Source organism: Plectropomus leopardus, chromosome 22, assembly GCF_008729295.1.
Source record: "Plectropomus leopardus isolate mb chromosome 22, YSFRI_Pleo_2.0, whole genome shotgun sequence".
Lineage (NCBI taxonomy): Eukaryota > Metazoa > Chordata > Actinopteri > Perciformes > Serranidae > Plectropomus > Plectropomus leopardus.
Window position 1 is genome coordinate 13109772 of NC_056484.1, and position 15562 is coordinate 13125333.

The following is a 15562-nucleotide window of genomic DNA, read 5'->3' on the forward strand; positions in this document are numbered from 1 at the left end:
ATTCCCACACATGCTGCGCAGGACAGTGCACGGCTCCTCTGCTGAGCCTCTTCCATCTCTCTCCTTACTGCACGGGCACTGGGTGAGCGTTGGGGAGGACGCCACTGAAAGTCCTTTGTTACTGAGCTGTCATTGAGAATTGTGTGTCATCAACAGATAAGAAAACCAAAACAACCCAGTTTCAAAAGTCATACAATAAGACAAACTAACCAGCAGCTGAAGACGAGAGACTCATTATGTTCTGTGGAGTAAAATTACTTTCTGCCAGTGGAGTCTGGTGGCTTTCAGGAGAGCATAATGTAACGACGTCAGTTTCCTGTTGCTAAGGGCTGCCTGACAGCAAGGTAAAGCAATGACAGTAGTCTAAATTTAGTTTTAAGTGTTTCGGTGGTCCTATTTTTATGTGGCTAAAATACATTTTGCTGTTCCTCCGTCCACAGTCGCCAGAAACACTAAGTTTACCGCAAAGCTCTCACGCCCTTCCAATTTGAGTATACTTCTATTGAATGTGATGAAATAAATAAATAGTCTATCTATCTATCTATCTATAAAATACGTTGGATTTCAGTATCATACAGTAAATTATGTCCGTGTGTGTTTCCATGGTAAAGGGCTGTTTTATCAGAACTGAACCCATCAGAGGCCATTTAAATCCAGTATGTTTTCCTGCCTCTTCAGTCTGAGGAATGGTCAGATGTTGGTTTGGTTGATACTGCATTTAGCTGTGCAAAGCAGTTACATAGCGCTATTATTTTATGTACTGTACATTAATATTAGTTTTATCAAAACAAAATAGAGCTATATTAATAGTAGAATATGTGTATGAAGGAATAGAGCAGCCTGGAATAAAAATGCAGTCATTATCTGCTCACACCAAGTTTGTAGAAAAGCCAAACACACAGCAAGTTAACCCCAGCACTTCCACTGCAGTCTTCCCCTGCCCTACTGCATTTAATGAGGCAGTCTCTACTAGTCTTTTTTTTTTCTTCCAAAAATACGCCTAAAATCTTCCAAACAGCTCATGCTGCACAGTCCAACAGTTTTTTAGCTGAATCTTTGCGCTCTGGACCCAAAGGTTTAGATATTTACCTCATTATTCTCACTCTGACAGTTCATATTTAGTAGAACACATCACAGCAGTGTCAATACAGCTACAGTTGATTTTTTTTATTAATATATTTGTGGATGAATGAGTCATTCAGTGAAACTGACTGCTAGTCTTAGTTTTAACAGCACAATCAGTGCAATTTTTGCAGGGAATAGACCTGTTTCACTCATAGATTTGCCCAGCCCAGTATCTGAAAGTCGTTGATGTTACATTCATATGTTTCGCACGTATCAAAACGTTTTAACTGAACCTAACCACATGTTAACTTGTGTGCTTTAAATTAAGGAAATGTGTTTCAATGTAACTGCTGAATAATAATGTACAATTGTAACACATATGTGGTTTGCAGAAAGCTGCAATGTTACCATTTATTTGGAAATCGGATTGACTTGTCGGAAAAGCACAGGTGTAACTCCTAACATTTAATGACAGCTTCGTTCCGTTAAGTGTCCCATGAAGGTTCACATGTGGCAGCGTTCGCAGGAGGTGCAGATGTTTTTATTTTAAGTCTGTGCTATTTTGGTTGAATGCCTTAATGTGCCTTTTGTGCTATTACATGTGACACTACACAGGGAATTCTACTGTATGTAGAGCTGTGTGACACATGGAAACAAACAAAAACAATTTCACACAGTTCTCACGGCATAACCCCCATCAGGCTGTCTTCTAAATTTGCCTTTTTTTCTCTTTGAGGAGCACATAATGGTAGTAAGCACTCAGTTAGTGACCATCGATCGATGCTTTGTGGGATCATTTGAGTCCACTATATGGGCTATAACAATTTACAGTGAGTTTGTAGCTCATGCACCATCTGCAAAGGCCTGTGTCACGTTATGCAAACAAAAACAAATGTACAGAGTGTTTCAATAAGTCTGGAGATGAGGAAGAGGTCTAATCAGTCAGATTAAAGGGAAACACCAATGGGGATGAAGCGTAGTGGCTTCAAATTTGTTTGTCATTCAGGGAGTGAAAGCAGGTAAAAACGTGCATACTACACTCAACCAAGACCAGTGAAGGCAGGTTACAATATGTGCAAGGAAATTCGGAGGAGCTTTTGAAAGATTCATTTTTGATTAAACATTTGCAAAAACCATTTAAACAAAGTTTTGTGGTGGAGTTTGTTATATTATAGATTCTACATTTTGACAGAAATATTTCATTTCGATTAAAAATGCATATTGGTTCCAAATATCTGTCATGGCTCTCATTAAGTACTGATAATCAGTATTGGTATCAGCCCTGAAAAACCAATATCGGTTGACCCCTAGTAGTGGTGGCACTAATACCAAAGTTACTCCTGTAGTAGTAGTCGCTGTATGACTGCAATTCTTTAGAAGCAAGCGAACGCATAATAGTTACGGTGTTATATATAACCAGTAATGGTACTAGCACATGTAGTCCAAGGAGTATTTTATTCTTGAAAGTCAACAAAGTTTACTTTTGGTCATCATCACCGCAGTCTGTCAGATGTGACTCACGCTGAATCACACACACAGCCTGACTTGCCGTTCACGCCTCTCCTGTTCTGATCGGGCTTTGAGAGCCGCAGATAAATTTGAGGGGTTAGATGATGAGAGGAACCTTGAGGCTTTGGTATTTTGGAGTATTTTTGATATTTCAGCGCGACATCTGTGATAATTAGGATGACATTTACAAACGCTTTGATGTGTTTCCTCTCGTCTGTCAGGGAGCATGAAGACAGGAACACACAGAGACAAAAACTGCTTCCTCTCTATACGCTTTGCTCCGGCTACTCCAGAAATGTCCTCCAGTCATTCCAGTGAAGTCAGTTGAATTGCTGAATGTTTAACTGGTGATTAAACAACAGTTAGCATGATCTGTTATGCAGTGTTTTGACAATACGAAATACTAAAGACCCGTAAATATTCCTTCTGTCTGCTGAGTCAGTTACCTCATGTAACCTTAACAACAAAGTCTTGCTCTCAAGGAAATCACCGGCAAAAATAACAAACACAGCTTCTGCTCATTTGATTTGTTTTTCTAATGTGAATTAAATGAGCAAAAGGCCTTTATTATCCAAACCAGAGACACACAGTACATGCAGCCATCCCTAGTGTCAACTATTGATGCAGCAAATCTCACAACAGTGATTGTGAATGGAGATTAAAAAATTATAGTGGCAGGAGAGCTTTAAACTGCTTGATATGACCTTACATACGTAATTAATTGAAATCTGAACCATTAGCTCACACTGAAGGGGAGCGGACGACAGAGGTGGAGAGAGGCAAGTATAAAGAGAAAAGTGGAAAGGATAGGCATTGAGAGGCGGATCAATGGCTGCATGCAAAGACTTAATTGTAGTAAAATGATTGGGAAACAGAGAGAGTGATGGAGAGCAAGGCACAGAGGGACAGATGGAGTGAGACAGGAAAGAACAACTGCAACAGGCTGTCAATCACATTTGAACAAAGACACATTTTATTAAATTGCAGGACACAGACAGTTTCCAATTAGGTTTTTCCAAGCCCAGGAGAAAATACGTGATAATGTTTTTTAAAAAATACATAAAACACCAATTTGGAATTTATGCTCTGAAGAAATGACACTTCTAAATTAAGCGATCGATGTGTGCTTTCACCCACACATCCATGTGTCCATGAGGAGGCCAGACTGCTGTTTATGAACACACCAACAATCACACCCTTTTAATGCAGAGTTATCGCACCTGTTAATACGTGCTTTCACCCAATCAACAGCATTTGCATTTGAAAAACACAGCGAATCTGCAAATGAGCCCGGTGTGAAACGAGCGGCATTTTCTCTGTTGTATTTCCTCCCACTGCCGCTGTTATCCTAAATGTGAAAATCACACCCTGCTGGTCCACAACGTTAACAGAATGAGGGAAGCGTTAAATATCACACATTAATGATACACGACAACATAAAGGTGAGGAATGAAAGCATGAACTCCGCTGGCTGAGAAGCAGAGATGGTAAAAGTGGGCTTGTGGTCGTGATTGTCAAAGTAGTGGAGAAATATCTGTTAGGAGACGCACTGGAGTTGACCTCGATGATATGCAGGGCTCCCATGGTCATGGAAGACCTGGAATGGTCATGGAATTTCACAACACACTTTCCAGGCCTGAAAAAGTCAGACTAAAAATTATTAAAAGTTTTAGGAAAATCATTAAATGTGTGATGTGCAATAAATTATTAATGTAACAACTACATTTATTTTTCATATATACTATATATATATTTTTTTTATATCCCACATGGAGCAAGCTGTAATCCATAAGGTATAATTGATCTCTCGCCCACCGCTACTTTCAAGCTGTGTGCTGCTTTGAAACTTTGAGCTGCTGACATTTTCATCACAAGCCCTCTCTTGATACCACCAAGGTACTGATTCACCCCCCTGTAGTTGCTTATTAAGTACAAGTGTTTCCTAGTGTGATTGTTCGTTTTGAATCCGTCTTGTGCTTTAGCCTCTCCTTTAGCCAGCCAGCCTTGACCTTCAAAGAGCATCATTCACAGTAATGACTCCCTGCTAAACACCCGCTTTTTCTCTCTTTTACACACTAACCCACATGCACCCATGCATACACGTTTTCCTCTTTTTCTTCCTTGTTAAATGCTTTTCTCTTTTCATTTAAATTAAATTTAGTTACAGCCTACCTGTAATGTTTCTGTAACAAACTAAACTCTAAGCCAGTGGTTCCCAACTGGTCCGGACACAGGGTTCGGATTTTTCCTTAGACATCAGTCCAAGGTTTACACATTCAATAAAATACCATATTTGCAAGTTTATTTCACAAAAAGGGACAAAACAACACATTGGCTTAGAACACAAAACAATATAAAATATAAAGCTCTGTGCAGAAAATTCACTGTACCTCAGAAAAGTGTAGTTTTTACAAACTTGACACATTCACAAGCCCACTTTTGAGCCGCGACCCTCCAGTTGGGAACCACTGCGCTAAGCTGAATATATTAAAACTTCACACTGCTGGAGATATGTTGGTTAAAAGTCCAAGAAAGGGAACATGTGGATTAAAATTAGTCCAAACATTGTATGCAGCATGACTGAAACCATCTGAAACCTAACAATAGTTACTTTACTACCTCAAAGATTTTCCCCATCACGGCCCCTCTCTTGGAAACTGAGTCTTCGCTGGTTGCACACACTCCTTTATAAGCTTTTCTTGAGTGCTTTGAAGTCTAAAATACAGATCGCCATGTCATCAACTACTTAGTCATAAATAACAAAAAAGACCCTGAGAGCTATTTTGGTTGCATGCCTTTTTGGTAGCTTTTTGCTAACTTTTTGTCTTTTTAAAGAAAATGAGAGATACAGAGTAACTTTGTGCTGCAGTGGCAGAATGATCACTTACCTTATTGATATCTTCTATATTGAGCAGTAGTTAGGCTTTAAATAATTGCAGGAAATACATTTTATGTGAAATTCAGTTTACTCACATGACTGATCTCATAGTTGAAAAAACATGGAAAAACAGTACAGTTTTCAGTTAACTGCTTTGGCCTGACATTTGGGCCAGCGGCAGGGGAGAAGGGGCAGGGGTGCCCATAACATCTACTACTCATTCTACCGCCACACCAAAATGTGTATACAAATTTAACATTTTAAAGTACTTTTAAACATTTAACAGTTAGCCTACTTTTCCAAAATATATCAGTTACTTTTTTAAATCAACAAGAGTCCATTCATGCCTCATGATGGCATGCCACTGCAGAATGAATAGAGGGGATACATTGGAATTAATAATTGGTGTCGTTTTTGGCATTAAAAGTGTATATTTTTGGCATGTTGGGTGCTGGAAGATCAGATTTTGTAACTTGTAAAAGTACTGTTTTGTGTTTGTATTACTGCACTGAAACATACAAGTTGGATTGACACCTTTTCAAAATCGTAAGAGATCATGATAAAACGCACATTTCAGATTATGTATAACAAATTATCGGGCACTTCTTTTACTTTAGCAGGATGGCTGATATGAAGTTATGTGAGCATATTAAAACATTCTTTTTTATAGTCTAACTAGTCCTGTTGTGTTAGGAAATCTTACTTTAGCTATGGGAAGTGTGAGCATACTGATGAATCTTGAAGGGTGTGTTTTTTGTTGCAGTATGCCTGCAACAAATATATACCAATGACTTATTCGCAGAGAGAGGCAGAATAAACAGAAGATGTTGATTTAAAAAATAAATGTCTCTGAGGAAAAAGTATTTCAGTAAAAAAACAACTTCTCTAATGATAAATGTATTTTATGAGTTGTAGCATAGCAGATGGAATGATTAGTTTGTGATGAGTCTAAGAGAAAAAAAAGTCATTTACACATTAGGAAATGACATTTACATAATAAATAATTGAATTTGCATGCAACTTTTTGACAGAGAAAAAAGATCTGATATCTGATTTATTCAGTGTTTTGTTCAAGCTGTCCTTATAGTGTACATAATTTAGTTGAATGGTAATTGCCTAATCCTCTGGAAACAGATGACATAGCTTTTCCTCTGAAGGCCTGTCAGTGAACCTAAGCCTGTGCATCATAATACCTGTTGGCGCGGCGATTGAGCAAGCCCTCGGGGGTGCTTACCACTGCTTAACTCCATAAAAAAGCAGCTTCGCAACAATACATAAAACTCTGTGAGCGTGTTTCTCTCGCCGTCTCAGAGGGAATTTAACCACTAAGACAAGACAAGTCTTTCCCTTCTCTCACTGAGCTCCGTCCAAGTGGAGCTGGACACCTGCCAAGGTTTATGCACAGGAAAAAATGAGTTTCGCGCACACGCATACAGGCGCACGTGTACGCATTGAGATGCAGAGTCGGCAGGGAGACACGCACAGACTGCACAGACACATTCACGCTGTTGCTGTTTTGTTGTGGTTTGGGGAAATGCTTTTTTTTATAGATGTGAAACAAGAGAAATGTTTTGGTCTTGCTCCACAATCTTCACCAGGCTTATTGTTTGATGGTTCACCCTGTAATCTAAACTATTTGTGTTTTGTGTTAGAAGTACTGCAGATGGAGACAAATACAATGCTATGATTAAATCACATTTTACTGCCTGAGTTTTGAAAAAAAAAACGTTCTACTTCTTATCATTTTTTCATGATCTGCTATTTTAAAAGTGCTGCTCAGGACTGAAGTTACTCAGACTTTTGGTGACTTCAGAAAAGATGAACACTTCCTGCTCATGAGCCATAAACTCATCAATTCGGTCAAAGTTAAATGTCTAACGTTATCTATAAACCAGATAAGGACTCTTTCACACCTACGGAAAGACCTCTATTCTGTGAGGAAGTTGCTGCAACACGCTCAGACATAAAGCACATAAAACAAACACGATTGGATGAAAAGTTTCTGAAGAGAAAGTTCAAAAAGTTAACGCTAATATTAAAACCTAAGAGAAAGATATGTTTTTTTTAAAAAGCTGTGAGACAGATGTAATTTTTTAACAACATCACTGGCAATGGCAGGTATATTTTGGTGCGTTTCCATTTTCTGCCTGCACACAACTGTGCTGCAGCCGTGAACGCTGTCAGCTAAACAAGATTTATTTTGACGGTGAAAACAGATTTATTCAAGTTGGTAGCATGCCTAAATGATTAAAAACAGGTGTGAAAAATTGCAACAAAAACACATATCGACCTAAATAAAACTGAATTCAAGAAGCGGCACAAGTAATCTAAAAATTAAAATAAATACGGGTTTGGGGATTTCAAGGTACTGCTCAGTGTCAGCTTAAGTATTTCTATTTAAAACTGCTTAGAGGGCAAAAATGAATTAAACGCTTGTCTTCAAAAGGCACAGATTCATGCTCTGAACTCTTGTGTGTCCCATTGGGACAACTTGGTTGGCTAGCTGAAGGGGAATGTTGGTTGAACGTGTATTTCCTGCTGAGAGACTCAAAGATTTAGCTATTTGTTTGATAGTCGCTTTCCATTTCATATTGTTTTTATATTTACACTTGATATTACTGTGGCGGGGACAGTGGTCTTTCAAATAATGTATATGTATATATATTTTTTTAGATTATTGTTGTATAGGGCACCATCAAACAGTTAATACACAAAGCATTCATTAACTGTACAGACTAATTTGTGTTAGTTGTGTTTGTAGGGTTTTGGAATACCTCTGTAGCTCTGTAAAGCTATTAGAAACTCCTGTTGTTGCAACATACCTTGTGTTTGCAAAAAAACAAACAAAAAAAGATATATGTAGATAGATATAGGATAAAGATAGATATAGGTTTCTTGATATAGATATAGCTATATAGATATATATAGGTTGTTGCCAACACGCAGTATTTGTCTGCAATAAATACATAAATAAATACATACATACATAAATAAACATAGATATATAGATATACAAACAGACAACCAGCCTGTTTTGCTTATTGTGAAAATTCACTTAGTTACCTGCAGCGTTTGTAAAGAGGACATCGACCAATTTAAGATATGCTCACTTATTTTTCAGTAATTTAGCAATCTAGCAAACCATTCTAGTACTGCAATCCTCACTTTCTACCACAATATTAATAAAGAATGTGAACACCACTGAGTTGCACGTCCTGTGCTTATAGTGTTGCTGTAACTTTCATTGAACTACAAGTCCTTTCCTATCTCAAAGCACCTTGAAGGGGAATATAGCGTAGCTTTGACTGTCCTGCCGAGCTGAACATCTCTCTGTCTCCTTTTAATGAACAAACCTCCTCACTCCTATGGTCTAATGTATGGATGGTTTAAGTCCTGTCTGTGTATGTGTAGGTCTATTGTGCCACTAATGGACTAAGCCCATTAAGTGAGAGTTGGTTTTAACAGTTTGAATCCACATGGTTGTTGTAAACAACAGGATGTGATGGTGAAGTGGTCTTTGAATGATGTCTGCTTTTATCACAGAAAGAAGCAGAGAAAGAGCTTGCAGGGTGATTTTCTGGCTATAGGTAGACACACAAACAAAGATATAAGAGGGATGCATTTTCTACTTAAAAGTACATTTTTCCTCGTTTATGCTGCTTTTTGACAGTCCTGGGCTAGCTCGGTTTGGGTGAGTTAGGGTTTGCCCATCAGCCCAGCTTGGATTTGCTTTTCCATTACAACATGGCTACGTGCTTCTAGGTGTATCTTAAACTGATAAGGGCTTTTCTAGATTGATGACGTTTAAAAGCAGCATGCCAAAATTATTTTTGTGGGGGGGTTTTTTGTATGTTTTTTTATCACACGGTAGACAGGTAAAAAAAAGTTTACCTGTTGGAGCTGTTTGCAGACATACACAGAGGTCTGCAGCTCTTAATTTCATGGTGACTGTCTCTGCGTTTACTTCTCTCCCTGCCATACCAGTCGACTTTTTTTATTAGAGAAAAGCTGTGAACAAAGTTCTGCTAATTTGGTGTTAAACACATTTCACTCCTAAGGATTCTTCAAAATAAAAGTCCCTTGCTATTATGTAAAAGCTTTTATTGTGATGAAGCAAAATCAGGATATGCTGTGTTTTTGGCAGGTCTTTAAGACCAGAACAAGTATTATTTTTTTTCAACTTAAGGCACTTGTTTCTACCAACTCAGCCTGAGCTGAAGGTACTGCTCCTGTGGTTGAAAACCAAACGAGAGGCAAAAGGAGAGGGAATGTTGGACTTGAAATTGTCATGTGTCAGGCGACTGTAAATGAATGCCATGCAGTGCTGCTTTGTTTCTGCTATATGTAAATGTAGGCACCACTCTTAACAGCCATACAGGTGTACATTTATGTATTTGTGCAGAGTCCTGTCTCATAAACAAAACAAAAAGGTAATATTCTGTTCTGCTGTTTCCGCAGTGTGTGTGTTTTGGGAATGCAGCTGTTTTGTGAGTATATGCCATCTTGAACAACATACTTTGCGAGAGTGAGGATGTTTGAATGGGTTTTGACTCTTTGGGGAGAAATATATGCGTGTGCTTTCATATATCTGTAGGTGTGTGTGTGTGTGTGTGTGTGTGTGTGTGTCTCAGAGTGAGAGCGGGAAACTGAGAGGGAACAGGAGCAGGCTTTTCTCAGCTGGAGGTGCCATTATGGAAATGGGAATTAGATTTACACTGCTGCAGTGCGCATGCTCACACACACACGCACACACACTCACACACACACTTACATACACACATATACAGGGATTCCACTGTAATTTCCTCCCCCAGTGTGCCGGCAGCAGTGGTAATGTATTCATAACTAACCTAGTGACATGTATTTCTGTTCTGCGCACGGACACACGCACACACGCACACACACACACACACACACACACACACACACACACACACACAAACACACACACACACACACACACACACACATCACGCACACAGAAATACAAAAACACCAGGCCACACTTACTTGCATATTTTGCACATAGAGTACAGCGTGATGAACACAAAATGATTCATGCTTTTATTATTTTTTTCTCTTTGCAACACCTCACAGCAATAATAAACATACAACACTCCTTCTTCGAAGCGCCTTTTCTCTCTTGTACTTATGTATGTTTGTTTCTGTGAGCGTTTGTTTGTGTATTTGTGCGTGACTGTGTGCCGTTTTTATCTCTCACTTGGTCTCAGTATTTCTCCATGGGGTGCTGTTGGGCCCGTTTGACTCAGTGAGTGATGCCTCTGCAATATTGCGAAGCATATGACTGGTGTGTGTTTGTGTGTGTGTCCAGAGCCTGGTCAAGAGGCCTGAGGGGTACTGATTCATTTAGAGGGCTATCGGCGATAACACACTGCCCTGAGGTATGACTGGTTGGGTAGAACACAAACACACACCTTAACATACACACACGCACACGCTAATTCAGGCTGATGAAATGTGCTCATTTATAAACAGACAACATGGTGAAAATAAATGGACACACACACACACACACATTTTTGGTTGGCAGTGCACTATATGTGTGTGTATACTCCTTTGAGAGAGACATGGTGAACAACAGAGAAGAAAAGAGAAAGGAAGACGTGTCAAATTGAGCCCATGTCAGATTTTTGCTGCCATAGCAGGTTTTTGGCAGCCAGAGACAGCAAGTTTTAAGTGTGTGTTTGATGGTGTGTGCATGTGAGTGTGTGGTGTAGCAGCAGGTGCAGCGTGTTGCCATAACCAACATATCTCCTCGCACTTACAATTTTATATAATCTGCCACCTCAGCCTCAGGTTTGCTCGGAACTTAGCATATTTAAAAGAGAAGGAGAATATAAAACAAGTATATTCTCCAAGCTCTGCCTCTCTAAATATAGTTCAGTGTCAATTCGGTTCCAGTTAATTTGGGGTCAACCCAGTTCAATTAAAACCATTACTGTCTCTGCAATTCAAATTCAGTCAGTTGTTTTCTTTATCAAGATGGTAGCGTCTCAGGTAGCATATTAAACCAAACGTAAGAAGTTATTAAGAGTAAATTCACAACATTTTAAGATTTGCCAAAAAAGGCTTCTGCAAAACTATGTACAATTCTTTGCAGGAAATAAAGTGTGATTATTTTACACTGCAGTATTCATCTGTGTAAATAACTAAACGCATTCAGAAAAATCTCGAGTCTGATGTAAAATGAGGCAAAGCAACATTCATCTGCAATATTTAATCGTGGAGTTTGGCAAGACGTCCTCTAATACGTAGGGCCATAACTAATGGTTGTTTTCACTGTTGATTATTTTCTCGTTTAATCAATCAGTGTTTCCCAAAGCCCAAGATAACATTCTCAAATGTCCTTTTTTGTCCACAACCCAAATATATTCCATTTACTGTCATAGAGGAATTAAGAAACCAGAAAATATTCACTTTTAAGACGCTGGAATCAGAAAAGTTTCTTTTTTTCTTCCTAATAAAATACTCGAATTATAGATCACTTAATCGTTACAGCTGTACTCATAAAAAAGTATAAGAAGAATCGCAGAAGTTTTCACCAAGCATTAAATTTAATGGAATTATGGTTAGTCATACAGGCTTTAGTCTTAAAGACTTTTTTTTACTGTGTTACCCTGTTTTGATTTTAAAAATGAATGTGATTAATTCCTTTATATTAATGAAGAATAAAAATAATAAGCCCTACATGTAGGCCAAGTGACTCTCAAATTCCCTGATGTAATAAGCATTAATTGAAAGTCTTTTGGACATGATGATGGGTTTGGGGAGGGTGAGCCATCAGACGAAATAGAGCCGCAGTAGAAATACTGTCATAACATTGAAGGTGACAGGACGGCTTGGACTTTTATTAGTTCAGAGGAGCTGGAATGTCAGAGTGCTAATTGCATAAAATGTGTCTTGCTCAAGGACACTTTGACAGGATTTACAGCTTTTGATAGACACATTGACCATAACTGTGGTTAATCCGTGACCTTCCAGTTTCAGGCCTGTCACTCACATCACCGAACTGGCCTGCCAACTTGTCTAAAATACATTTAAAAAAGGGAAAGTGTTCAGTGTTTACATGGCTTTCTATTTTTTCACATTGCAAGAATGCTTAAGTATTTTTATATTTGGTTCCAATGTGTCCCTGTTTTGGATGTGAAGACTGTTTTTTTTGTGGATACTTATCATCATAGACACAGCCGTTTTACACATTAGTGCTTCACTTGGTATGACTTTAAGGCGAATTAGGTTAAATTATGCTGTTTTTAAATCACTTATTTTCTCAGGGTGAGGTAGTGACATTTTAGCTCAAGTATTTGCTGCAGAATCATTTCCTTCATCCATCTGTGGTGTTTTGCAGATCCCTGTAGAGGATACAGACGTTCATTAAGTAGATGCACAATAATATCGGCACATCATCCGTATCAGCAGATAGATGCTTTAAACTGAAAAATATTCCGGAAATGAATATTCTGCTGATGGGACAGGCCGTTGAGATGAAGTTTTAATAATGCAACTTTTCTTTGCCCAGATATGTCAAATTTGCCCTGGTTGTGACTTTTGATAGTCATAGGGAAACTATCATCCAAGCCTGTTAAAACAAGATGAATGTTACATTTTTTTTTAAAGAAAATGTCATAAAAATACATATGGCCAGGTTTAACATGTGACCTCAGTTGAGGTAGTTAATTTATTTCTCCCAGTTAATCTGCACCTTTTGAAAAACATTGTATTTTATGTCTGCTGCTGCCTCCAGGAGGCCATCACAAAGCAATACCAATTCTAGGATGTCTCTAACGACTGATTTCCCTGATGTTTAAATTGAATTTTCAACTTCAACTAGTCAATTAGTGTAAAAGTAAGAAAACACCCAAAAAAACAGTCCAAACTAGAGAAAGTGACAACATTTAATTGAGTTGACTAGTTGTACAAATCCCTCGCTAATTCCACAGCAGCAGCAACTAGGCGTTCTCTGCAGGTAAAACAAATGAGTATATCTGTATCTGCATCAGCAGTCATCCAAAATGAGTTGGAAAATATCTGCATATCTGCAAATCACTAAGACATATGAAGTCTCAGTGCCATATATGTCTAAATCCATTAGTTATCTGCAATAACTCATAATGTTTTGGAGACAGTTTGTGATATTTTTATTTTTTTGTGTGCATGTGTGTCATTATGAGTGTGCAATTGGTGCATACATTTTTAATTGTAAAGTTGCTTCTGCTAAATTAACTTCTTCAGCAACATAAACACCCATTTAATATCTGCCTCCTCCTCCTACCGCCTCCTCCACCACATCTCTCCCACACACATTTCTAATTTCCTCCACTCTTTCTTCTTCCTCCATTTTCTTCTCCTCTGCTCCAATTGTTTGCCTCTTCTCCTCAGCTCTTGTCTGCTCTCTTCCTCTCCACTTGCTGTCATGTTTAGGGACATTAATGTAATGAAATATCTAGTCTAGGTTAAAAAATGGATGCTGTTTTCTGTTCCATCCTCTCATTCCTGTCTGGCAGTAATTATGGCTGTTTAATTGGGCCTATGGAGGCTCTGAGAGAAAGTGTGTGTGTGTGTGTGTGTGTGTGAGCAAGTAAGAGACTAACAAAGTGTGTCTGTGCTTATGCATGTAGGAGAGGTTGTCCATGACTGCAACTGAATACAAAGCAAAGCAGCCTCATGACCGCAGAGAGGGTTCGTTTAAAATCAAGAAGTGTCTTACATTAACATGCGAATATTGAGGATGAGATCCAAAGAGCAGACATTGAACAATAAGTAACGGACTGCACTGTGAGCACTTTATAATTGTCTGGTTAACTCGATGAATCCGATAGTAGATTGTTGTACTGTAAAACTTAAATTAAAAGCCCGGGCTATTATTTGCTTAAATCATTGAACTCAACAGGGTTTATATTTGGGACAGGCGTCTATATGTGACAGGCTTTTCATTCCACATAAAACAGTTGTTCAGCTATACAATACAATCAAATTATGTACTTAACTCTTTGAAACCTGGGCTTTAAAAAAAAAAAAAAAACATGGGAAGAAAGTAATGAGCAGCAAAGGCCAAAATGACCTAGAAGTTAGCAAGAAACATTTGAAAAAAAAGCCTAAAAGCAAAAAAAGAAAAAAAGAAAAGACAATGTAAATATATCCAAAGATAACTTGAAAATAAAAATGAATTGCATGGCAACCAGATCAGGCCTCTAATTGAACCAGGCCTTAATTTGTCCAAATGTGTTGCCACACCCGGATAGTAAATGAGACTGGGCATGTAATTGGGACTAGGCTTTTATTTGAAGTTTTTCCAGTTGTTTGACATGGGAAAACACAGACATTTAAAGCACATTTTGTCTTTTAAAAAACTGGTCCCTGACTTCAGGGAGGTCATTAATTGGCACAGACTGTAACATTATGTTTCCCTTATATCAGTGATTCCCAACCTCTGGCTTTGCTCTGATGTTCTCCACTTGACAAGTATTTATAGGCTGCTGGGTGGATGAATGGATGGACGAGCAAATGGATGAAAAAAAATGGCACATGTGGGAAAGGGGGAGGGAATACAAATCCTTTTGAAAAATTCATCATCACTCCCATGTACAGTTAAACTGTAAGGGCAAAGACAGATGCCATATTTCTCTATGCTTTCAGATGCTACTTGTTCATTCACTCATTGGTGTGCCGACATGTCCCCCGTGTCACCTGTAACCCTTTGAAACCTGGATCGACATCACTTTGCTTGTGCTCAGGTGCCTTTCTCAAGTATTTAAACCTTTGAACCCATAGTAAATTCATTTGAATTCCTTTGAAAACATGCGGAAAAAGGCAATGAAAAATTTGACCAAAAAATGTCCCGTGAGTTGGAAGAAAAGAGTAGATCTATATTAATAAATAAATACATTTAGGACATCATTATTTTTAAACAATGTTATAGAATTGTTTTTTTAAGCATTTTTTTTCAGGTAATTTCCATTTTTGTCTTTGACGTTCTGTTTTTTACTCCTTTTTTTCCCCTGTTTTCCAGGTAATTTTCTTGTATTTTTCATTAATTTCTTGCTAAAGTTTCTCTTTGCCTCCTTGCTTTTCAAAGGGTTAAACTAGTGA

At 38.3% G+C, this 15562-nt stretch overlaps 1 protein-coding gene across 1 annotated transcript in view; it reads left to right on the forward strand.

The window, feature by feature from the left end:
• The window catches only part of grm8a (glutamate receptor, metabotropic 8a), a 297183-nt gene that overhangs the window by 26640 nt on the left and 254981 nt on the right, over nucleotides 1-15562 (forward strand). The gene's annotated exons all lie outside the window — the stretch shown is intronic.